We start from the raw sequence: 25,971 nt of genomic DNA, 5'->3' as shown, positions 1-25,971 counted from the left end.
ATGATGCATGAGAGGGCTTCAAAAGTTATTGGAAACTGGAATTTAAAAAATCATAGAAATTGAGAGAGTTAAAAGTTTATTGTGCCAACTTAGCCGATACACACATGTGGGGTTAATTAAAGGGCTGAGGGATAAATGGCTCCGTGAACCTCGCCTTTCTAGTTTTTGTGTCTCTTGATTTTTGATGGCCAGACCAGGGTGCAGCTGCCTTAGCCAGTTCCCTGCTTCAGCTGGCAAGGCTCACTTCCTGCAAGACATCCCCAAGGAGAAGCCACATGGACCTACCCTGATGCAGCCCTAGATGCTGGAGCAGCCGTGTGAAGACCCCTGCCAGCGCTGAGATGCTTACGCATTCACAGACTTGGCTTTCCTCCTGCAGTTGGCATCATTGTGTTGTGTGAGATGGAGGAAGACTTTGTGGAATGTTGTCGGACATAAGGGCTAATGTTGGACTTATGGGCTTGTGCAGCACTGGGTTGGAATGTTTTCTTGAGGTACACTTAATTTTTATATAACACTTCCTCTTATACACGAGTTTCTGTGGATTTGTTTCTCCAATGTTCCCAGACTAACACAAAATTTTCCTCGAACTTTGAAGCCTGTTAATTATATGGATATTATAAGCATATTAATTATAAGCACATTAATTATATGGATACACTGATCCAAGTTAAAGTAGATTTGTAATCTTGGACAATGAAGGCAGAAACAAAAATATATTTCAAGTATTGTAGAGAAGATATCTAGTATTATTAATTTTTAACATGGTAAAATTTATTAAATATTTTTAAATTGTCTTATTTTAAGTCTATGCATCCTACCTGGTGATGGAAATAATGTATACATTCTGAAGTGTTTCCTCAAGAGGAATTACTAGACATTTATATTAAAAGGTATAAAGAAAAGGAATCTGAATGGAAATAAAGTTTCTACAAGTCATTTGAGAGGGAAAAATGTGTATAACAATAGATTGAGATGTTATGTGTGTACATTTTTTATAGCAACCACTAAAAATCTATCTGACTTATATAAAACAATGCACTAAAATTAATGGTAAAAGATAAATGATTACTTGCATTTAAAAATGGTTAAGTAACCAGAAAGAAATAAGGAAAATAGAGACAACCCCTTAATTTCTTTTGAGTCAATTACAACTTTTAGTGAAGCTTTTGGATAGAGTAGATGTGCTCTGTAGGTTTCTGACACTTTCCATCTTTATGTGAGAAGACAGCATTGCCTTCTTCTCTTAGAATAGCCAGTGGGTTTGGACAATCATCCTTTTGGTTAGACCATTATAGCATCATGGCCCCTGGTGAAAAACAGAGGAAGCAAAATTAAAGCAAATAATAAAAATGTATGTAATAATTACATAAATCTGAAATGTTTAAATAAATAGAGGTTGAAAAGTAAATTAAAAAATAAAGAACTAATTATGCCTTATCCACTAGAAACTCACTATAAGCACAATAGCATATGTGTGCTAAAAGTAGGATGGAAAGAAAATATCAATGAAAATATCAATTTTAAAAAGCTAGAATTCCAAATAGGTATACACCAAACAAGAGTCTTAAAATAAATGAAGCAAATTGTATAAATGTGAAAGAAAAATAGACATAGTCACAATTTTCATAGGAATTGTCAACATCTCATTCTCATCAATTGTCAGAACTCAAGGATCCAAATAATGTTCGTAGTGGATGCCGACCAAAAGAGAATAGAATGTACTTCTATCCCCCAAATGCCAGGATGCACTGGCACACTCACCATGGTACACTCACAATGATAGACCATGTTCTGAAGCATAAAATAAATCTCAACACATTTAAAAGAATTAATATACAGATTATGTTCTGTGATTATAATCTAGTAAAACTAGGAATCAAGAACAGAAACACAAAAAGAAAATCATCAAAAACTAGGAAAAGCACATTGTGACATGATTTATGGGCCACAGAGGCAATCTCAAAATACGTTTATGTACATATAAATGAATGAAAATCAAAATACAATTTACTACATTATATGGGCCACAGCTAGAACAGTATGAGATGGAAATTTGTCCCCCTAAATCAGTGCCTCCCAAACTGAGTTATAGCTTCCTTTGGTTGCAGGGACAACCAAGAAAGCCTGCGAAAGCAGGTCCCTACACTATATCCCCACCACTTGTCTGTTAGTTTATTGTTCTGGGTGTCTTGTGTGTAGCTGTGATGGTGAAGGCCATGCTACTGTATTTCAAAAGCCAGCAATGTCACCCAAAGTATACAGGTTTCAGGAAAGTTTCCAGACAAAGAACAAATGATAAAGAAGGAATAGGCTGTCTGGAACTTCAGACGAATTCGCCACTGGAAACTCTATGGAGAGCATGAAAACTTTGTTAGTCACTGAAAACCAAGTGAAGAGAGACAGAACATTGTCAGAGAGAGTGCCAGAGGGTAGGCTCTGAAGGTCCGCAGGCTCTCAAACGATCAATGAGGAAGAGTGACCTTTCAAACTACAGTTGACCGTAATGACACAGATGGTGTAAAGCCTTCAGGACTTTCATTTGTTGATGGTACAAAACTCCAAATGAGAAGAAGTGATGGAATGTTTAATGTATGAAGTATAAATCTAAGAAAATTGGAAGTTGTGAAAGATGATGTAGAATGAATAAAGATCGATATTCTAGGTGAGAGTGAGATATGGACATTTTGAATCAGAAAACTATCAGACTTGCTGTGCTGGATAGAATCAAGAGAAATGGCATTGCGCTCATTGTCAAACAAGGAGGGCCTTTTAAGATCTATCTTGGAAAAAAGTTCTATCTTGAAATACAATGACGTCTGTGATAAGATAACATCTATCTGCATACATGGAAATCCAATCAATACAAATATTATTATTCATCTTCCACTAAAGCTAGTGATGCAGAAATTTGAGAATTCTATCAATGTCTTATAAAATATTATAATTAAATGTCCCAAGACCTAGAGTTAGTGAACCAAAGAACATGCTCAGTGTGTCTTAAACTGAAATAACTAAAGAAAAATTTCAAGCCATGAGTTGCAATCATGAAAGAGTTTATGGACAATATACTGAATGAAGCATCCAAAAGAAAATGGAAAAATATACAGTCATTGTACCAAAAAGAATTAATCAATATTCAACCATTTCAAATGGTACCATATGAGCAAGAGACAATGGTACTTAAGGAAGAAGTCCAAACTGCATGGAAAGCATTATCCAAAAGCAAGTTCACGTGAATCAATGGAATCCCAATTGAAATGTTTGTTAAAAGTCAAGAAGCCAGGACATTTGGAAGACTGCCACTTGGCCAATTGACTGGAAGAGTTCCAAAGAAAGGTGAGCCACCTGGATGCACAGTAGCAATGAGATCACAGGCAAATAAAATTTTGCTAGATATCATCCAAAAGTGGTTGTAGCACTACATTGACATGGAACTGCGAGAGGTTCAGGAAAGATTTAGAAGAGGACATGGAACAAAAGGATTAATTGCTGGCATCAGATGGATTTTGGCTGAAAGCAGAGAACACCCAGAAGATGTTTACTTGTGTTTCATTGACTATGCGAAGGCATTTGATTGTGTGGATCATAACAAACTGTGGGAAGTCTTGAGAAGAATGAAAGTTCCAGAACAATCCATTGTGCTCACGCTAAAGCTGTGTATGTATCAAGAGGCAGCTGGATGAAGAGAACGAGGAAATAGTGCATGCGTTCAAATAAAAAAGGGTATGGTTCAAGGTTGTATCCTCTCTCCATGCTTATTCAATCTGTATGCTAAGAAAATAATCATAGAAGTCTAATTCCCTGAAGAGTAATTTGGTATTGAGATTGGAGGAAGGCTTATTAGCAAGCTTTGATATGTAGATGACACAGCACTGCTTGCTGAAAATGAGGATGTAAAGCACTTGCTGATGAAGATCAAGGATTACAGCCTTGACTATTGATTACAACTCAGTGCAAAGGAAACAAATGTCCTTACAACGTGACCAGCAAAACTCTGTATCTGGTGCTCACAGAATTCTGATTCCTGGCAACCTTATAGGACAGAGTGTAAATGTCCCCTAAGACTTCCAAAGCTGTAAATTATTACAGGAGCATCAAACTTCATCTTTCTCCTAAGAGTGGTTGGTGGGTTTGAACCACCAACCTTATAGATAGCAACACAATGTGAAACCTACTACATCAGCAGCACTGCTTATATCAGGAATACTACCTGTAAATGAAAATAAACGAATAATTAATCCGTTCAATAACTTGGATGTATCATAAGGGAATTATGTGAGTGACAAAAACGTTGTCATCTCCAAATATTACATGCTATGTGAGTCCATTTATATGCACCCTTAAAATGACAAAAGGCCATATAAGTGATTGGCAAGGGTTACTGAAAGAGGAAGTTGGGAAAGGCTGTGGCCATAACAGCAGTTTCTGAGGGCTCATTTGTTGGAACCCCTCTGTATCTTGACTGGTGACAGTTGCACAAATCTACACATGCAGGAAAATTTTATAGAACGCAACACATATTTACATTAAAAGACTGCACATAAAACTGGAGAAATGGGAATAAGTCAGTGGAGTGGTCAATATTAGCTTCCTTGTTGTCATAATTAGTTAAAGTGATGCAAGATATTACATTTGGGGGAAACCAGGGAATGGCTATTGCTTCTCAAACTGCATGTAAATATAGAATAATCTGAAAATAAAGTTTTAAATATTTTTCAAAGTAACAATGGAGAGAGAGCACTGACAAACTGAACTTGATACCATTTTTCACATCTTGAAATTGTCTTCCTTTTCAGTTGTGTAATAAGAGAAATAACCCCCATGAATAACTATCATTCTAGGCAAGTGAGGGCCTGATGACAACAAAAGCCTTTTTATTTGTTTTAATTGAAATAAGGAGAATCGCTCCCATGAATGCCTATCTTCCCAGGTCAGCAGGGGACTGATTAAAGCAAAGGCCATGTCATTTCAGAAGGAAAGATTCCGGAACAGTTTATATGAATAGTGGGGTTGTCAGTTCCGGATTGGTTGTGGGAGAACTTGGTGATGTATGATTCTTGAACCCAAGTCCTTTTGCTTTAAGAGCCATATTGACAAACCTGCTTCTTTAACTTAACCCCAGATTACCAAACTGGGCCACAGACACCAACAGTTTGCCACCAGGATGTGTTTCTACTGATCATGTTCTGTTCTTTTTAAAGAAGTGGCTGCTTTTGTTAAGTTTCTCCTGGAAGCTTGGTAGTCCTCACAGCCCCCAGTCTCACAGGTAGGCCTGGATCACGTTCCTCCGCACAGGTTGAAGACTCCTGGGGAATTTCCTCCATTACAGTCTCCGTTCCAAAAGGACACGTGTTTTTGTTTGCTTTATTTCATTTTAGAACTTCCCCCTTAAACTGCTTCTCTTCTTTTTCCTCTTTTAGCACCCCCTGGTGAGTAAGAATTCCCGGGGTGATCCAATGGTTAATCTGACCTCTGTGATTGGCTTCGCAAAAGATTTCAAATTCCAAGGGAGGCACTTATGCTCGGCACACATCCGGTCGGCATGGAGTTAGCGTCCACGTGGCTGCAAAGGGCAAGCGCTTGATAATGCATCAGGCTGTAGGGAAGAGTACAATCCCTTGGTTGACCAAATTAGAATCACCAAATTAATCCTTGGCTCTGGGTTGATGCTGACTCAAAATGACCTGAGAGGACGGAGCTTCTGCGTCGTCTAAATGTTTTACCGCAGCAGACAGCCTCTACTTTCACCTTCTGAGAGGCTAGGGGCTTAGATTCAGTGCTATGCTTACTCCACTGCTCCACCAGCACTACCTAGAATGCCCCCCGCCCCAACACACAGACACAAACAAGCTCCAAGCACAATCAAATCCACTGCCACACAGTCCATTGTAACTCATCACTGCCTTCTATAGGGTTTCTGAGACCGTACATCTTTATGAGCAAAGGGAGTCCGTTTTCTCCCTTCGAGCAGCTGCTGGGTTTTGAGGTACTCACTTGTGGTTGGCTGCGCAGTACCCAGCCAGCAGTGCCACCAGCCCTCACCAGAAGAACTTGAAAAAACACTAGTGGTTGGACTCCTGTGCTATAAGTTGTGATTCAAACAAAAAACCCTGCCATTTCTCTCATCAATTTATTCAAACAAACAAACAAGCAAATCTTACGGAAAAGCAACATCCCCTGTATTGAACCTGGTGCCCTCCTAGTACAGGGGAGGCCTGCTCTCTCTTATCCACACCAGTGATGGAAAACAGCTGACGATCATTAGGCTCCTTGCAGAAGCAGTTAGAAAAACTAATGCCACACTACTATGTGTATGTATTGTGCTGAATAAAAATATACAGAGGAAGAGAGTGAATTATTTTTCCTACTAAACAAATTTATTAGTAGGTTGAAACTTCCAGAAGTTTCCAGAATAACTTTAGTGAGGTTCTCAGGTTAAAGCCGCATCAGTGGTGTGGTACAATGAAAAATAATGACTTTTCTATAGCCTGTAGAGTGGCAGTGGCAGGAATGAGTTAAATATGGAAGAATTATTTTTAAAACCAAAAGTGGTGCGAACTTTTCATACAAAGTTGGAACGAGGTGAAGTTCTCTGTAGTAGAGCTTTGCTCTCCATGCTTTTGTACCCAGAGGTCCTTGGATGCCAGCGAGGAATTGCATCATTACTGTGAAAGGTTGGAGGAACACTTGACTCCTCGACACTTGTGCACTGGTACACTGAGGAACGCAGGGTTCTTGCAAAGTAAGGGGTGTGATTGTGTTGTGTGAGTGTGTCGGGGGGGGGAGGGGCTGGGTGTTGCAAGCAGTTAATGAGCTCTTCTCTTAACCCCAGAATTGAAGGCCCAAGTCTACTCAGCAGTGTGTTAGAACATGGGCCTGGTGGTCTACTTCTGAAAAAGCTGTGCAGGACAACACTGCACATGAGTACAACTGGGTCAGGCAGAAATCCAATCATATCTGTGGATTCATCTCTTCATATAATGTGTTTTGGTTGAGCCTTGTGATATGTTAGGTGTTATGTGAGATTCTAGACTTAAAATGACAAACCAAACCAATGGAGTAACACAATGGGACACAAAAAAAGGCACTGAGGTGAGTCACCTGGGATCGGGAGCTTATTTCTCTACAGCTCAGCCTGACTTTGTATAACTTGTGCGTAATTCTCTGGAACTCAATTACTTCATTATAAAATACAGATACAAATTCTGTTTGTTTCTTTTATTATAAAAAGAATATGAGCCTGTTTTTTAATGAGGAATAAATGAAATAATTGATGTGAAATATTTCACATTGTGTTTGTGGCATGTAATTGATTAAAGGTGCTATTTCATGTTTCTATTTATTATGGCCTAAATAAAAGAGATATTCTATTTGCACAGATCAATGCAGTGATAGTCATAATTCCTTTGGTTTGCTCATGTATATGTGGATTTTTAAAGGCAAAATGAGTAATATCCAAAGTAGGAGCATGTGGTAACATATCCAAACTGCTTTTTATAAGATTTTTGTGAAGTTTTGCAAAACGGGTCATTTGTTAAATGGTTCAGAGTAAACTATTTGGTAAATAAACCAAATGTTCAATTGAACTTGGCTTAATCCTAGATGAGAATGTTACCTTTATAAGTGGTTTAACCTTTGGGCATAAATAATCTCTACAACTCCAGCTATTGATCTAGAAAGCAGCTGCTATTGTTTTCAGGCAAATAAAAAAAAATCCTAGCCTTCAAACGATCGACTGCCTGAGACTTGTATGTCCGTGCACATTGTGTTGACATGTAAGAAACATACGATAACTCCGCACCTGCCTTTCTTGTCATGGGTGGTTCCAAAGGCAAATGCCTGAGGTGTGGAGCCTTCCTCTTTGTCATTGCATTTCCATTGGACCACGTGTCCTGTCCTTCTCCTTTTCACAACAAGACCCGAGAGGATGACAGCAATGCTAATTCTTCCAGGCATCTTCACTCAGGAGCCTCAGGGTTTCAGGTCAAGGGTTTCATCAATGTTTGGATACCATCATGTATGCCTTCTAAAGTGGATTGTGATCTCCATAAGACAAATAATTCTGTAAGTCAATGAAAACGTTCATAATTTAGAAGAAACTTTGAAATGGATAATTAGCTTCAAGCTGGGCAAAAATCTTTAATATTTATCTATCCAAACAGAGTGATTGATTCTGAATACTATCCTTTGACTCACAAAGCAGGTTCCCAGATCATTCTATCACTGTCATGGAGCAATGTCATTGTTTGTTTGTAAATGTTCTACTTTGTCACTGCCAAACATCAGCAGCCATAAATGTCTCTGTGACGAGTGATTATGATATTCCGTATGATCATCCTAAAGAGCCAGCACAGATCATCACCCCAAATTTAGTCTCAGTGTTGACACTGTCCATACCCAAAAGAATCATCAAAAGCTTATGGATTCCATAATAAGCATATTTAGAGTACAAGGTGAGCTTCCTAACTAGGCCTGAAAACGACTTGATAGATCTAGACAAGGAGACTGATTTGAATTTTGATATTAAGTAGAGAGCAAGCTGGGTTTGGCGGTTTCAGTTTGCAGGCAGAGGCTTCTATGGTTTGAATCTCCTATCAGCGCCCCAGGAGGGAACTCCCAGATTTTCTCACCCATTTATGCAGGTTGGAGTCAGGAACAAAAAGAGGGGAGGCTTAAAAACTCTGGGTAGTCAAATGTCGAAAAAGAAGACAAACACTTTAATTACACTTTCTATGTAATTAATATGTTAAGGCAAAAAATTGTTGTTCTAGTAGCATAATGGTTATGCATTGGGCTTCAAACCACAACCTATTCAGTTCAAAAACACAAGCCACTTTAAGAGAGAAAGATGGCGCTTTCTACTCCAGTAGACGTTTACACTTTTGGACACTCACAGGAGCAGTCCTATCCTGTCCTATAGGCTCTCTGTGAGTCACCATGGACTTGATGGCTCTGATTTATTCTTAATGCAAAACGATAAGTGAAGGATCCATCAGCGTCACGTAACTGTCAATAGGTGTGTTCATATATATTAGAGAATGATTCGGACTCCCAGTACTTTGCTGAAACTGAAGCCTTCAACTACTGTATTAATTATGAATTGCTTTAACTGGTATTTTGCAAAGATGCTATTTCCGTCAAGTAATATCGCTGAGTAGCTACAACACTTGATAAATATGAGTATATTTTGTTGCACAAGTGAATCCCGAGTGCTGCAAAAGTACAATAATAATGAACACAGGATTCGCAAGCTATGCACCTCATTCTGAGCAATGCTGTGCCCCAAACAAGTTCTTTTCCATTCATTTTCTGAGGTGATATAAACTGTTGAATCATATTTAGACATGTATAAATACAGTATTTTTGATAACTGGAAACATTCTTTTAAACATAGTTACTCTTCTGGAGCAACCCCTGTTTTTTATTATTTTGATATAATTTTATACAAATTTGTGTGGTTATGGGTGAAAATCAATTAAACCACAAAGATTAATGGGCTGATGTGTATTGGAGCCTAAACTATGGGTAGTTCTATGATCTTGTTTGTAGATCCTAAGACTCTTAGGCATAATCAGTCCTGATTATCTCCAGTTCTTTACACTGGGCGCCAATGGGATTGCAGAAAATGTTCATTATGATATTTGATGAAACTATTCATTAACAAAAGATGAGAAAAAGTAAAGCTTGATCCTGGGGTTAATTTATGTTATAGAAAGGCTATACAATTCAGGCAAATGCTGTGTTTTGACTCTATCTGCATAGCAGAACTAAAACCAACCCTTCTGACATTTGATTGATCCTGCCTCAAAATGGCTTTATATAGGATTTCTAAGACTAAAGAAGAAAGCTTCTGAACATATGCAGATGAGACAACCCGACTTGCTGATGGGAGGAGAACTTGAAGCATTTGCTGATGAAGATCCAAGATTGCAGCATTCAATATGGATTGCAATTCAATGTAAAGGAAAATTTTAAAAATTCTCCACAACTAGTCCAATAGGTAGCATCATGATATATTCGTGATATATGGAGAAGAGATTAAAGTGGTTAAGGATTTTGTCTTGCTTGCATGCTCAATAAATATTCATGGAAGCAGCAGTCAATAAGTCAAATTAAAATATCCCAAAAGTGGCAATAACAAAATAAACCACAGAAAAACCTGAATCAAAAAGTAACCAAGAAATATTTAAAATTAGAACAAATTCAAAATGGGCCAAAAGGGAGATCAAACGATTAAAAAATATTATATTTTAACCTAACTTTACCTGCCATAATCAAGTTTACAATGCTGACTGTATAATAGAAAGGCCATTCACATCCCTAGACTGTGGATGGTCAGGAGGGACTCACCAGAGGTTTTTTTTTTGATAAATGTTTTCCAGTAAAAGAAATCCAAGACAGGTAAATCTATGGTGACGTTAACTGGATGAATTTTTTGTGTGGGTTTAGGAAGGGAGATTGGAGCAAAATTGGGGGGGTGGTGCTGATAGCAAAGAAGAAAGAAAACATTCTAGAACTAATTGTGGTCATGATTTTATAATATTTAAAGATCATTTTATTGGGGGCTCATAAAATTTTATCACAGTCAACACATCCATCCATTGTGTCAAGCATATTTGTACATTAGTTGCCATCATAATTCTCAAAACATTTGCTTTCTACTTGAGCCCTTAATATTAGCTCCTCATTTTCCCCCCTTCCCTACCCACTCCCTCTCCCTCATGAACCCTTAATAATTCATGAATTATTATTATTTTGTCATATCTTACACTGTCTGACTTCTCCCTTCACCCACTTTTCTGTTGTCCATCACCCAGTAAGGAGGTTGTTTATAGATCCTTGTAATTGGTTCCTGCTTTCTACCCCACATTCCCTCCACCTTCCAGGTATAGCCACTCTCACCACTGGTCCTGAATGGTCATCTGACCTGGATTTCTTGTGTGTCCAGTTGCTATCTGTACCAATACACATCCTCTGACCTAGTCAAATTTTCAAGATAGAATTGGGATCTTGATAGTGGGGGGGTGGAAGCATTTAAGAACTAGAGAAAAGTTGTTTCATGGTTGCTACCCTGCCACCCTGACTGGCTCGTCTCTTCCCCACAACTCTTCATTAAGAGGGTGTCCAGTTGCCTACAGATGGGCTTTGGGTCTCCCCTCTGCATTCACCCCCTCATTTACAATGATATGATTTTTTGATGCCTGATGCCTGATCCCTTTGACACCTCGTGATCACCCAGGCTAGTGTGCTTGTTCCATGTGGGCTTTGTTACTTCTGTGCTATATGGCCACTTGTTTATCTTCCGGCCTTTAAGACCCCACATGCTGTATCTTTTAATAGCCAGGCACCATCAGCGTTCTTCACCACATTTGCTTATGCACACATTTTTCTTCAGCGATCGTGTTGGGAAGGTGTGCATTATGGAATGCCAATTTAATGGAACAAAGTGTTCTTGCATTGAGTACTTGAGTGGAGGTCCAATGTCCATCTTCTGCCTTAATACTAAACCTATAAATATATGCATGCAAATCTATTTCCCCACCATACTATATAAATATATTTACATATGTATATGCCTGTATTTAGACCTCTATAAATACACTTTGTCTCCAGTTCTTTCCTCTATTTCCTTTTACTTTCCTCTTGTCCCACTATCATGCTCAGCCTTCATTTGGGTTTCAGTAATTTCTCTCAGTTACAATCCCCTTGCTGAATCCTTACCTGACCTCTCACACCCTCCTTTCCACTAATTTTGGATCACTTGTTGCTCCCCTGTCCCTGGGTTAGTCAAAACCAGTTCCTTACCCCTGCATCCCTCTTTCCCATGTCCCCTCCGGAACCATTGGTCCCTTTGTTTTCTCCTCCAGACTGTTCATCCAGCCTATCTAGATAGATCTGTAGAGATAATAATATGCACAAAAAAATAAGGCATAGCAAGACGAAATGACAAAAGAGAACACCATGATGACAACAAAACGAAAGCTAAAGACCCACAAAATAATGAATTATTTTTTAAAAAAGAAAAAAATTTAATTTTTTTGAAGAAAAAAAAAACCTGTAAATAGATCAAGGTCTCATTTTTGACCTCTAGGCATGTCCTCCAGTCAAGTCTGAAGGGGTGCCATGCTCTGGACCCAGGGTCTATCCTTTGCAGTCCCTCAGGAGCTTCCTGCTCTGCTCCCCCAGTTGCTCTGCTGCAGGCCTTTAGTGTTTTGCCTCGGTGTTGCGGGGTCAGTCCAGGCCAATCCTGACACCGAGTCTCAGTTTTGTCCCCTGTAGGGCCATGAGTCAACAAGGCACATAGTGTCTCATAGTGGGATCAGTCATATAGTCCATTCTGTGCATTGGCTGTTCAAGCAGGGATATCATCCTCCAGGCCTGGTGGTCCAGCATGTACTCCACTCTTTCTTCCTCCCCATTCATTTGCTCCACTGTGCTCTGATCAGTCATGTCCCTGTCCCCTAGCTGCAGCTTCAGTGCCAACCTCTAAAATAAATACTTCTGGGGGAGGGGCAGTTGTCCACATAGCTGGTATGGGGGCTGAGCCCTCAGGCCCCTCCACTGGCTCCCCTCTCCATGCCAGTATGCTATATGCACATCCTGGAACACTGGATTTAAGTCTGGTCCCTCTTTCCCTGTGGAGACACAAACAATACTCTCCCCTTAGGTGGGCCAATGTCCTATTCCCCTGCCACACATCTCTTTGTTTTTTCCCTCTCCCCCTCCCCCGCAACCCCCTACTTTTTAGCTACCATATATACCCCTTGATTTGGCCTGCCTTATGCCATACTACCTGGATCTCACCCCTGGAGGGTTTGTATGCAGTAGCTTTTTCCCTGTGCCCCTTTTGCATTTTTTTTCTTTTCTTTTATTCATTTTTTTAAATAAACTTACCTCAGCATGACACATGTTGTACTTGTCCTTGTATGCTTGGCTTACTTCACTTAGCATAATTTCCTCCAGTTCTTCCCATGCAGCGATATGCTTCATGTGGTCATCATTGTTTTTAGGGATGCATAGCACTCCATTGTATGTATGTACCAGTTTTTTAATCCATTCACGTGTTGATGGAAATTTGGGTTGTTTCCAACTCCTTGCGATTGTGAACTGTGCTGCAATGAACATTGGAGCACAGATGTCTGGCCGTGGTTTGTTTCTTGCCTCTCCTGGGTATACATATGCCCAGTAGGGGAATTGCTGGGTCGTATGGTAGCTTAATTTCCATCTGTTTTAGAAATTGCCAACTAGATTTCCATAGTGGTTGTACGTACCTACAGGTCAACCAGCAGTGGATGAGAGTTCCTATCTCACCACAGCCCCTCCTATATTTGATGCTCTCTGAATTTTTGATTTGGGCTATCTTTGAGGGTGTGAGGTGGTACCTCATAGTTGTTTTAATTTGCATTTCTCTTATGGCTAATGATCGGAAACATTTTCTCATATTTTTATTGGCCGTTCTGATTTCAGACTCTGTGAAACTTCTGTTCAGGTCCTTTGCCCACCTCCTCAGTGGGCAGTTAATTTTTCTCTTATTGTAAGCTTTTGAAGTATTGTAGATTTGACTAATAAGGCTTTTGTCTGATGTGTCATTGCTAAAGATCTTTTCCCAGTTGGGAGGGGCTCTCATTACTCTCTTGGTGAATTCTTTTGATGTACATAGGCTACTTATCTTCATTACATCCCACTTGTCTATTTGTGACTCCTCTGTATTTGTATCCTTCCCTATTTCCAATATCCTATTTATTCACTGTGCCAAGGTTCTCATATTTGTCCAATTCCCTCATTAATGGCCCTAATTGTTTGGTATTTTATCTCAAGGTCTGTGACCCACCTTGAGTTTATTCATGTGCATGGAGTGAGGTAAAGGTCTTGCTTCATTTTTCTGCAGGTAGATATTCATTTTTTCCAGCACCATTTATTGAAGATGGTATCTGCTTTCCATGTAATATTTTGGGGCCCTTATCAAAGATCAGATGCCTATAAGATGGTGTTTTTGTTTCTGAGTCTTCAGCTTTTTTTCCATTGGTCTGAATATCTGTCATTATACCAGTACCACACTGTTTTGACTACTGTGGCCATATGGTATGTGCTAAAGTCAGGTAGAGTGAGCTCGTCCACTCTGTCCTTCTTCTTGAGGAGTTCTTTGCTAATTCTAGGCTTCTTTCCCTTCCATATGAAGTTGGTAATCAGTTTTTCCAATTCTTTGAAGAAAGATGATGGTATTCGTATTGGGATAGCATTGAATGTATATACTGCCTTGGGCAGAACTGACATCTTTACTATATTGAGTCTGCCAATCCACGAGCATGGCTATTCTTCCATTTGTTGAGGTCACTCTTGGTTTCTTGTAGTAGTGTTTTATAATTTTCCTCATACAAATCTTTCATTTTTTCAGTCAGGTATATCCCAAGTATCAGTTTGTGCTTGGCTATTATAAAGGGTACTACCCTTTTCATTGTCTCATCTGTGATCTTCTCTGATGTGTAGAGCAGTCTGATAGACTTCTGTTTTTTGATCTTGTATCCTGTCACTCTGCCATAGTCCTCTATTGGTTCCAACACTCCACTTATGGACGTTAGGGGATCTTCGATGTTTAGAATCTTGCTGTCTGTGAATAATGATAATTTTGCCTCTTCCTTCCCCACATGAATACTTTTACTATCTTTTCTTTGTCTTATGTTGTTAGCTAGGACCTCCACTATGATGTTAAATAGGAGTGGGTAAAAGGGGCATCCTTGTCTGGTACCCATTTTAAGTGGAATTTTTTAGTCTTTTCTCTGTTAACTACCACGTTGGCTATTGGTTTTTGATATATAGCTTGTATAATATTGAGGAATTTTCTTGAGAGTCTTAAACAGGAATGCATGTTGGAAGTTGTCGAATGTTTTTCTGCATATATTATTATCATGTGGTTCTTATCATTTTCCCTGCCAATGTGGTGAATAATACCGATGATCTTTTGTATGGTGAACCATCCCTGGTATAAATCCCACTTGGTCATGGTGAATTATTTTTTAATATCCTTTTGTATTCTATTGGGCAGTATTTTGTTAAGGATTTTAGCATCAATGTTCATCAATGTTGGTCTGTACTTCTCAATTCTTGTGGGATTTTTGTCCACTTTAGGTATCAGAGTTATACTAGCTTCGTAGAAAGACGTTGAGGATTTTCCATCTTTTTCTATGTTCTGGAAGTTTGTATAGGTTTGGTGTCAGTGCTTCCCTGAATGCTTGGTAGAATTCTCTTTGAAGCCATCTGCCCGGGGGATTTTCTTGTTGGTAATGTTTTTTGTTGATAACCTTGTCTATTTCTTCCAATGCTATGGGTCTGTTGAGGCTATTGACATACATTGGGATAGTCTCGGGAGGGATTGTGCCAAATATTTGTCCATGTCTTCCAAATTGTTGAATTTGTTAGAGTGTAGGCCTTCATAGTACTGTGTAATTATTATGGTCCATTGTAATTCTCCCTGTGTCATCCCTCATCCTCGCAATTTTCATTTGTTCCTTCCTTTCTTTGGTTAGAGTTGCCAGGGTCTATCAGTTCTGTTAATTCTTTCAAAGAACCAACTTTTAGCTGCATTAATTTTTACCATAGTTTTCTTGTTTTCCCTCTCCTGTATCTCAGCTCTGATTTTTATTATATCTATCCTCGTTATATTAATAGGGTTGTTCTGTTGATTCTGATGTTTTTGGTGTAAGTTTTATGCCAGCATATCATACACAAATCTCTTTTCTTTTCTCAGGTGTGCAATTTATTGATATCAGCTGTCCTCTGATAAATGCCTTTGTTGTACCCCAAAGGTTTTGGCATGTTGTCTTTTCATTCTCATTGGTTTTTAGAAATTTCCTGACTTCATTTCTGATCTGGGTCAATACCCACTCCTTTTGCAATAGAGAATTGTTCGTTCTCCATTTGTTGGCCCTTGTTTTCTTCACCGTTCTTCTGTTAATTTCCAGCTTTACGGCACAGTGATCGGAGAAGACATCTGTATAATCACTATGTGTTTGAATTAACTCTAGTTTGACTTGTGTTCCAGCATGTGGTCTATTTTCGAATGTATGCCATGTGAGCCTGCAAAGAATGCGATTTTTTTGCATGTGAGTGGAAAGCTCAGAAAAGAACTATCAAGTCATATCATCCATTTGTGCTACTTAGATCGGTAGCCTCCTTGTTGTGTTTCCCCCCCCAATCATCTGTCTCTTTCAGAGAGTGGTGTATTAAAGTCATCAACTGCTTGTTGAGACTGACTTCTTTTTTCATCTTTTTGAGTGTTTGATTTACAAATTTTGCTGGTCTCTCGTTGGGTGCGTATATATTTATTATGCTGACTGGTTGTTGGTCTATTGTTCCCTTGAGGATATATAGTGCCGCTCCTTGTCTCTTGTTATGACCTTATCTTGAGGTCAATTTTGTCAGATATTAACACATTGTGGATGGATCCCAAGTTTACTCATATTTTGTGTGCCATTAGTTACAGACAGATCACGAGATAACTCATGAAGCAGCATGAACCTGTGTTCATGTCAAGCAATGGAAAAAAATTTTTCCTACCAGAGCCTGTAGAGTTTGCTCGGCAGATGGAAAAGAAGTGAAACCAGGTATATTTAAAAGTTTTGTAAGGTACCGCTTCACAGAGAAAAATGTTATACAAAGTACCACACATTTAAAAAGTACTAGGGACTTTTGTTTATATATATGTTCTATGCTAACTAAAATATATGAAATAATTTTAACTGTTTAAGATAAGGCCTCCAAAACTAATCAAACCAAAGGGCAGGTAGATAATTTTTGCAAAGTGTTTCAGGATAATATTTGCACACTGTCTTTGATTCTCAATGTAGTTGTATAGTGTAGTTGTAGAGTATAATAAGAACAGTACATAGTATAACAAAGGAACATGTCAACAAATGAACACTGGGTAACAAAGAATGTATTTTTGTTTGATATATTGTATTTATTTTTACTGTTTTTTGAAGTAATATGGATTATGTTGATTATTTTTACAAGAAGTTTATAATTTCATGAAATTATAGTTCATAAAAGTAATAATGTTCTGCCTACACTGAAAAATATTATTTTGAGACATTTTATATTCAAAAACCGAAAGTTGTATAAACATGATAAAAAGTTGATGAGATGTAAATCCATTTATTGTTTAATGCAAAACAAAAAACCTTACAGCCAAAAAAATACCCAGCCAATTGTGTAGGTTGGTAAAAATATATCAGTTCTTTAATATGTTAAAATGTTTACCCCTGCTTTTTTTTGCATTGCCATTTGCTTGGTATATTTTTCTCCAGCATTTTATTCTCAACCTGTTTTTGTCTTCAAGCTTGAGATGTATCTCCTATAGGCAGCAGATCGATGAGTTTTTTTCTGAGCCAGTCTGTTAGCCTCTGCTTTTTAATCCTGAGTTTATGCCATTGATATTCAGTGTTACCACATCCATCTGTGGACTCTGTGATGTCATCTTGTACCTTTGTGTTGGGGTTTTCCTATCTACCTATCTTATCTGCTTGTATTGTGTGTGTGTTTTATGTTTGCCTTCTTTCCACTATTGAACCAAGACAATCATGGGGGCTGTTTTCTCTTGGTTGCCCTATGCATGGAGTTGTTCTATGTGATGGTCTCTTATTTGCCCTTGGTGAGTATTGATCTTGTGTCCATACTGGATTAGCATGGATCTTTCGTAGGGCTGGGTTTCTTTTTATGTACTCATTGAGGTAGTCATTGTCTGGGAAGACTCTTACTTCTCCATCTATATTAATAGATAATTTGGGATTAATAGATAATTCTAGGGATTGCATTGTTTTCCTTCAATTTTTGAATGTGTTACTCTATTCTCGCCTCTTCTTCATAGTTCCCGCTGAAAGGTCTAAACATACTCTTACTGGGGTACCTTTATACATGACTGTTTGCTTTTCCCTAGCTACTTTTATGATCTATTTTCCTCATAGTTGGATAATTTGACAATTATGTGTCTTGGTGATGTCTTCTTGGGATTCAGTCTGCCTGGTGTTCTTTAAGATTCTTGAATGGTTGCCTATTTCATTTATTAAGCTGGGGAAGTTTTCCTCTAAGAATTCCCTCATTATTTTTGCTGTTAACTTCTTTGTTGTGTCTTGTTCTGGTAGTCCAATTATTGTAATATTGTTTCTCTTCATAGCATCAGACATGGTTCTCAGTATTCTTCAGCTTCTCTGATTGTCTTATTTGAAAACTATTCCCATTTGCTGAGGTCTACTTGGTTATCCTCTAGGTCACTGGTGTGATTTTCTGCCTCCTCAGGTCAATTGGCAAATTCTGTTAATTTGCTCCTTGATTTTGGTATGTCTTCCCTTAGGTCTTGTATTTCACTTTGAAAAGTTTCCTTTATCTCCCCTATCACTTAATCCTTTGTCTTTATTGCTTCCCTCATATCCTGTATGACTCCAAGAAGCTTTCTTAAAATTTCTTTTTATGGTTGGTCAATATCTGTTTCTTCTATGCACATCATTAATTCATGACTTCTTCTGGCATTGTCTTCTGTTTCTCCTGTTTAGTTTTTGTTGTTGAAGCTGTTAGGACTGGTTGCTGTTTATGTGTTGTTTTAGGGGTTCCTGAGCCATCTTCCATAGTCAAGGGACACTGGGCCCTCTCTTGAGGGACTCATATGAGTGCTTCCATGAACTACCTGCTGGTAGCTGTATTGAGTTCAGGCTATTGCTATATCTTCTTGTGGTTTCTCTCTTACCCTAGTCATCCAGTATGCTGATATTTGGATTGTGAGTTGGAGAGTCCTCTCATGTGATGCTGGTCAGGTTGTTGTGGGCAATCAAGGGCATCGCTTGACTGGTTGATCTATAAGTAGGCCTCACAGAGCTTAGTGTTTCCCTCTGCAACTAGAGTGCTGAGGAGGGCATGTGGGTATACCCTCCTTGGTGTACAGCTCTGTAACTGGCAAGGGGAATGATTGTAGTCATAGAGATCGCCTTGGAGGTTGGGTGGATGTTCCCACAGTAGCCTGGAGCCCCAGCAGTGGTGGGCAGGAGTTTCCTTAAATCACTTGTAGGACCTTAGGGTTTAGGCTGGAGATCTTCCCACTGTTTCAAGAGGAGAGCCCCTTTATGCTTGGTGTATGGAAGAGGACCTGCATGAGTTCCCCAGCTGTGTGCAAAGCCAACAAATGCGGGTGGGATCTCCCCTAGTGGGGCCTTCAGAGTTGCCCTAGGTGGATGGGAGTGGCTGGGAGGCTGCTAGTGGCTTGTGAAAGGAAAGAGAGTGAAAGGAGAAGAAAAAGAGGAAACAAGAAAACAAAGACTGGAGTAACAATGCCAAGCAAACTAATACCCACTCATACACAACTAAAATGCACAGTTTAAACAAAAGTGAAAACAGTAAAAAAAAAAAAGAAAGAAAGAAAGAAAGAAAAGGAAACAACAAAAAAGGAGAACTGAATCTGCTGAGGTTGTGGCAGGAAAGAGAGAAGAGCTAGGAGAAAAGGAGATAATAAGAAAAGTGAACAAAGAAAAAAGAAAGCAAAGGAGAGAAAAATTTTAAAAATTAGATAAAGAGATAGCTGAATCCCATACCATGCTGTGTGTAGCACTGACTCGTGCTGTGTGCAGCACTGTCTTAGGGGGCAGGCTGTAGCTCTCCCCACTGGGTGTGCAGAGTTGCCCTAGTCAGAGGGTAAGGGTCTGGAAATCAGCAGTGATATGTGGAAGGAAAGAGAGGGAGAGGAGAGAATCATAAAAGCAGAGAGAGAAGAGAGGAGAACAAAGAAGGAGAGAAGAAAGAAAGAAAAGGAGAAAGAGAAAGAAGGGGAAGAAAGTCAACTGTGCTTACTAAGACTAGCTGTAATGGTAAAGAGGGAAGAAAGAGAGAAGAAGGAAATAAAGAATAAAGAGACTGCTGATCCCTGATTGCTTGAATGTGGGGCCAGAGGGGTTTAAACCCTGCCCCACCATAGCAGGTTGGTGTGCTCTTTTAATGCAGGGACCCGATGGTGCTGGGCAGAATTTCCCTAGTTGACGAGATTGCCTTAGATGTCTGGTTGAGGTTTCCTCAGCAGCACAGGGCAGTGTAGAAAGCTGTCACAGCTTCCTTGTGTGGTGTACAGCAATCCCATGGAGGGCCGGCTGGAGTTCCCCTGCTATTTGGGTTGGTTTGCCCTAAGCAGAGGGTGACTCGAAATCCAGTAGTGGTATATGATAGGAAAGAGAGGAAGAGAAGAGGAGAAAGGTAAAGATTAAAAAAACAGAGGGAAAAAGAAGAAAGTAAGAAGAAAAAATCCAACACAAACCTGAGGTCATTGAGACTGCCTGTGGTGGGGATAATAGAAGTGTGAGCTAGGAACAAAAGAGAAATAAAGTGAGTGGTAAGTAAGGAGATAACTTAGACTTGATCACCTGTCCGTGAGGCTGGAGGAGTTCCAACTCTTCCTCAAGGTTTCAGGGTGGTGTGCCCGATTGATGTATGGTTCCACAGATGCTGGGTGGGTTTACTCTCAAAGGCAAGATCTCAACAGTATCCAGGCATCAGTTCCCACCATGGTACTGAGCACTGGAGTTCACTGGTATACCTGCCTTGTGCTGTATATAGCACCACAGCAGGGGTGGGGGTGGGGTGTTCCCACAGCCCTGTGTAGGGCCCCAGGACAGCCAGGACCTCCATCACTGAGAGGAAAGCTTGGCTTATTGTCCTATCTAGACTGTGGTTGCCCTACTAGATCAGAGGATTTTCATTTATCTATCTATCTATCTATCTATCTATCTATCTATCTATCTATCTATCTATCTATCCTCTATGCATTTATTTATTTATTTCCTGCCTGGCCAGCTAGAATAGAATCAAAATAAATTGTCTCCCTCACTCTGGGCTCTAGCTCTGTGCTGTGTTAGAAGTTCAGACTTCCTTCAGCAGGTCTTTGTCATGCAAAAAGCCTCCAGGCCCTGTAGCTAAATTCTGGCATTCCTTAGTGTGGGCTTCTTCTTATGCTGATTTATATTAAGGGTTCCTGTCCATGTGCTTCTTGAAGCTAAGCAACCAGACTAGGGTTTGGATTTTTACCAATAATATACATTCATTCTTTTTTATATTATTCTTGTGAGGTGCTTGTGAGGTCAGCTGTCACACTGACTCCCAGAGTGGGGGGAGGGGGGTTCAGTTTATCAGTGGGGCTGTTTCCTTCCTGGCCAATTGGAACTGAGTTTGATCCCTGGACTATTTTTCCCCACACTGCTATTTGCCTCAGGTAAAATTCTGGTTTATCTTTGACTCCAGGTTATGAGCTCAAGGCAGTTAACCACCACGCTGAGAGCTCCGGAGTGGGGTTCTCCTGATGTCTGGGATTATGTTCCTTCTAGGGCGTCAGCCTTGAGAAATTGCTACTCCTGGCAAAAGGGGGTGCCCTTGAGCCTAGCTTGCCAAACCTAGAACAATTTAGAACATTCTTGGTTAGCTTTTTGAGTGGAAATCACACACAAAAGAGGGGTTCAGGAGGGGCTCCAGTACTCTAATTCTAATATCAGGCCTCCACCTCCAAGATTCCTTCACCTTACCTCCCAATTTTCTGGTCTGGCAGCAGGAGCTCCAGATGGGTCAGTCTTAAACTAGTTTCCATTTTCCTCAACTCCTCTTACAATGAACTCCTTTTTCAATGAACTATTGAAGTTATTATGTATGATTTAGATGCCAATAAAATAATTGTTAAAAAAATCAAATAGTGCATTCCATTGGGTAAATCTTCTGCACAAGACCTCCTCAAATTGTTGAAGAGCAAAGGTCCCACTCTGAGAAGCCAAGCCATGATATTTTCACTTGTATGTATTCATATGAAAGTTGCACATTGAATTAGGAAGAGTAAAGAAGAATTGAAGCATTTGAATTGTGATGCTCACAAAGAACATTAAAGGCACCACCAGGGCAGCCAAAAGAGCAAACAGTTCTGTTTTGAAGAAGTACAGCTATAATGGCCAGAGAAATGGCCAGACTTTGACTCACATATTTTGGACACGTTATTCAGAGAGATCATTCGCTGGAAAAGGGCCTCGTGATTGGTACAGTAGAAATGCAGGGAAACAGGAAGATCCTTGATGAGATGGATTGATACAGTGGCTGAAACAATGGGTTTAAATGTGAGAACAATCGTGAGCATTGGATAGGGCAGTTCTACATTTGTTGTACATAGGATGGTTATGAGTCTGAACTGACTTGATGGCACCTAACAACAACAACAAGACTATAAGTCTTCATATAAACAGATGGTCGCAGCTTTCTCCATTCGAGTGGTTGGTGGTTAGCTGTCTAATGCCTACCCAACAGTACCACCAGGATTCCTTACGCATTGATAATAGCAAACCAAAAACATATTAAAAAGCCATAAAGGCAGTCTCCAGATTATAGATGTCCAACTTAAACCCATACAGACAACCCATAGTCATGAACTATTCATTGTACATGTCAGAGATGCATATAATGTAGTAAAGATACACACAATGGAATGGTCCATAATAATGACTAGGTGCTACTTTGTGGCATGCATCATCATATTATTATTCTATTGCTACGTTAAAGGTGTTTTGTTGTGTTTAAGTAGTTCTTTAGTGCTTTTTATGCATAATAGTATACTATATGTAAGACAAACATATAACTAACTGACTTCGGATACAATATAACTGTTCTCACTTATGCACAAACTCAATATAAAAGCAGAATTAGGATTGGTACTCACATGTAGTCTGGGGCCTGCCTGTATACACATGAACGAATCAAATGAAAGAAGAGAAAATAGATTTAAAATATTTTAGGTTAGTCCTACATGTAAAAAGTTCTTAATAAATGTGGACTTGGTCCACTTTTTATGGAGACATTAATGTAAATGTATGGCCTTGAAAATAGGAACACTCTCTAGCATGTTTACTAAGAAGCTCTATAAGCCTGGCCATTCACCACTAGTACTCACCCAAAACAACTTGGTATGTATCCTTGCTATCATTTTTCTTTATCAAGTGTGAAATATTGCTTATCGTTTATATTTACAGCATATTTAATTTTTACCAACCACATTTCAATGCTTCAATGTATAGCGATTCATCCTGGAAAATGCAGATCTAACCAGTAAATTCAGTAAAATATATGGCCCATCTGTGTTCACTTTCTCTATTACTCAAAGTGCCCTGAATACGCCTGAATTAAAATGTTTATTGTTACAATCTAGGTATATCAGAATAGAATATGAACTGAAAAGGAAAATCAAAAGTTTACATTCCAAACTTTCAATCATGTTGAAACTTTGAGCTTTCTCAGTTTCGAGAGTTGATTGTGTGGGGAAGCAACCTAATTTGTGAAAAATGCATGTCAGCTGTTTCATCAGCTGGCTCTCTAGCATGTGAGCTGCAACCTGTTCCAGGGCACGATTCCTTCCCCTTTGAACCTCAGCTCAAAATACAATATCCAACAGTTTTGAGTAAGTATTTGTAATATTCTACTTTTCTGCTCAGAGTCTGACAGAAGAAAACTTGTGCTTTATTACTCAGATCTAATTTAATATGATATGAAAGCTAGGCTGCCAATGAAACCCAATTAGGAGAAAAGAAGATAAAAGTACAGTCAGAACTGTTGCAGGCAAGATCCTCTGAGGACTAATAAAATTAATAGACTGAACTTTGAGGGGAAACATGATATTGATAGAGTCTCAAAGTATCCCCCTAAGGTATTTATTCATTATCAAAGGAAAATAGTAAAAACACACACACACACAAAAAAAACAACCCAACAACTACATAGTGGATGATCAAATAATAATAATCAGATAAAGCATCCTTAATAATAAGATATCTGAAACATTCACTTAAACTCTACTTAACCTTTAGAAAACATCACACAAATACTAAGTCTATCAGACTGAACTTTCTAGGGGGTGGGGACAATAGTTATATTCACATATCTATAAGAAAGAACTTTATATGAAGGAACCAATCCAAGGCAGGCCAACTTAAATCCATGGGTCAGATGTTAGCTTAAGGCATCTCTAGACTATGCAGTTGTTGGCTCAAGAAAGCAAGATGGTGAAGTGGGTAATTGGAAGCTCACACACCAACTGCTGAACAGTTGCATGGACCCTAGGGCAGCAGGAAAAAGGCAGGGCACCAATGGCTCTCAGGGTTAGCAGGCCACTGAGCAATTTGGCTCCAGAAGCCAGATCCAAGCTAGCAGGAAAATGCAGAAGGAGCCAAGGTAGCAGGAAAGAGGAGGAAGAGGAGGAGGAGGAGGAGGAGGAGGAGGAGGAGGAGGAGGAGGAGGAGGAGGAGGAGGAGGAGGAGGAGGAGGAGAGGAAGAAGAAGAAGAAGAAGAAGAAGAAGAAGAAGAAGAAGAAGAAGAAGAAGAAGAAGAAGAAGAAGAAGAAGAAAGGAAAGAAAGAAAGAAAGAAAGAAAGAAAGAAAGAAAGAAAGAAAGAAAGAAAGAAAGAAAGAAAGAAGTTAGTTTACTAAGGTCTGTTATAAAGAGACTATACTTCCAAGGAGCAACATTTAGGCTGTAACCTGATTAATAGGTTGGACTCTGTTCATATCTTCTTACAGGTGTGACAAACTGACACAAAACAACTATCATACTAATTGAGGGATATTCTACAAAACAGCCTATAAATACTCTAAAAAATTCCAAGTCATGAAAAACATGGGAAAATTGCAAACTGCCATCAATAGAAGAGTTTTAAGAGACATGACAACTATCTACTATCCTGGACTGGGAAAAGAACATTAGTGGGAAACAGGTGATATTGTAATAAAATCTATTGGTTAGTTATTAATATCACCTCAAAATTAATTTCTTATTTGTATTCTGGCAATGCAAGATGTTAGCATTAGGAGATATCAAGAATATATAGAAAATTGGGATCTTTTCTGCTTTCCTGTAAATCTAGAATTACCTAAAAGTAAAACAAAATTTAAAAAGAGCTTTCATGACCAATGCCCTGCTCACTGCTCTCCCCATCCAGCCACCCCGACTCTTTGTCAATGCCTACCCAGCAGTGGAGTCAATTATTCAGCAAAGTTTTAAAAATGCCTAGATACTTATGACATTGTGTAAGGAAAACCACCCATTAACTGAAGTTTTCAATTTTCAACTAGTTGTTTTCCTGTTGGGTATCTTCAGCCTATAAAAATGTTCTTAAGATATTAAGGATAACTGTTGCCAAATATTTTAAGTTCACACAATGCTCACCCAAGTCAGCATACTTTTTATGTTCCTGCCTTCAACAGAATTATGTAGAAGTGTAGTATTTTTAGAAATCTTGTCATTATATTTTTGACATTTTCTTGAGTTCTTATAGAATAAGGGTATAATAAAAACATATGCATTGCTATAAATATGAAAATTGTAACAAAACGTTATACAGTCCTGGTAGTTTGGAAGATAGAGTAACTTCAATAGCCTCTAAGAAAAAGCTGGCTCTTATTCAATCTTGGAAGAATTAAAATGGTTTAGGAGAAAAATTCACTTCATGCTTCCTTCTTAATTTACACAGGAAAACTGGCCTCTAGTTTAAAGTCAAAATTAATGTTTTGATACGAAAGTATTTTCTCTTTGGTAAGATTATAATGCAAAAAAGATGCTGACATCATTGATCTAACAAAATTAATGCTACCAATCAACAAATATTTGAGAACCATAGAACACCACTCAGAGAAGTAGGTGCAGCATTGGCCTTTCCTATACACTGAAGGCTTTTAAGGATGAAATTACATGGCTTGATTCTACAAATGATTATCTTTTGGTGGCACTGGAAATGTCTATATTATGAGCAATGAGAAAAATAAAAGGATCCCAATCTGGGACTGTTTAGCATCCAAAGGGATTCTCAGACCATTCTGAAAATTGTGTAACTTGACTGCAGACATAGCAGGCGCGCCTCAATTTATACACTAACCACAAAGTACCTGGTCTGAAAGTGAGTATCAGGGGTTTAAGCTTTGAGCC

The sequence above is a fragment of the Tenrec ecaudatus genome, chromosome 12 (genome assembly GCF_050624435.1).
Source record: "Tenrec ecaudatus isolate mTenEca1 chromosome 12, mTenEca1.hap1, whole genome shotgun sequence".
NCBI lineage: Eukaryota > Metazoa > Chordata > Mammalia > Afrosoricida > Tenrecidae > Tenrec > Tenrec ecaudatus.
This window is presented reverse-complemented; position numbering follows the sequence as displayed.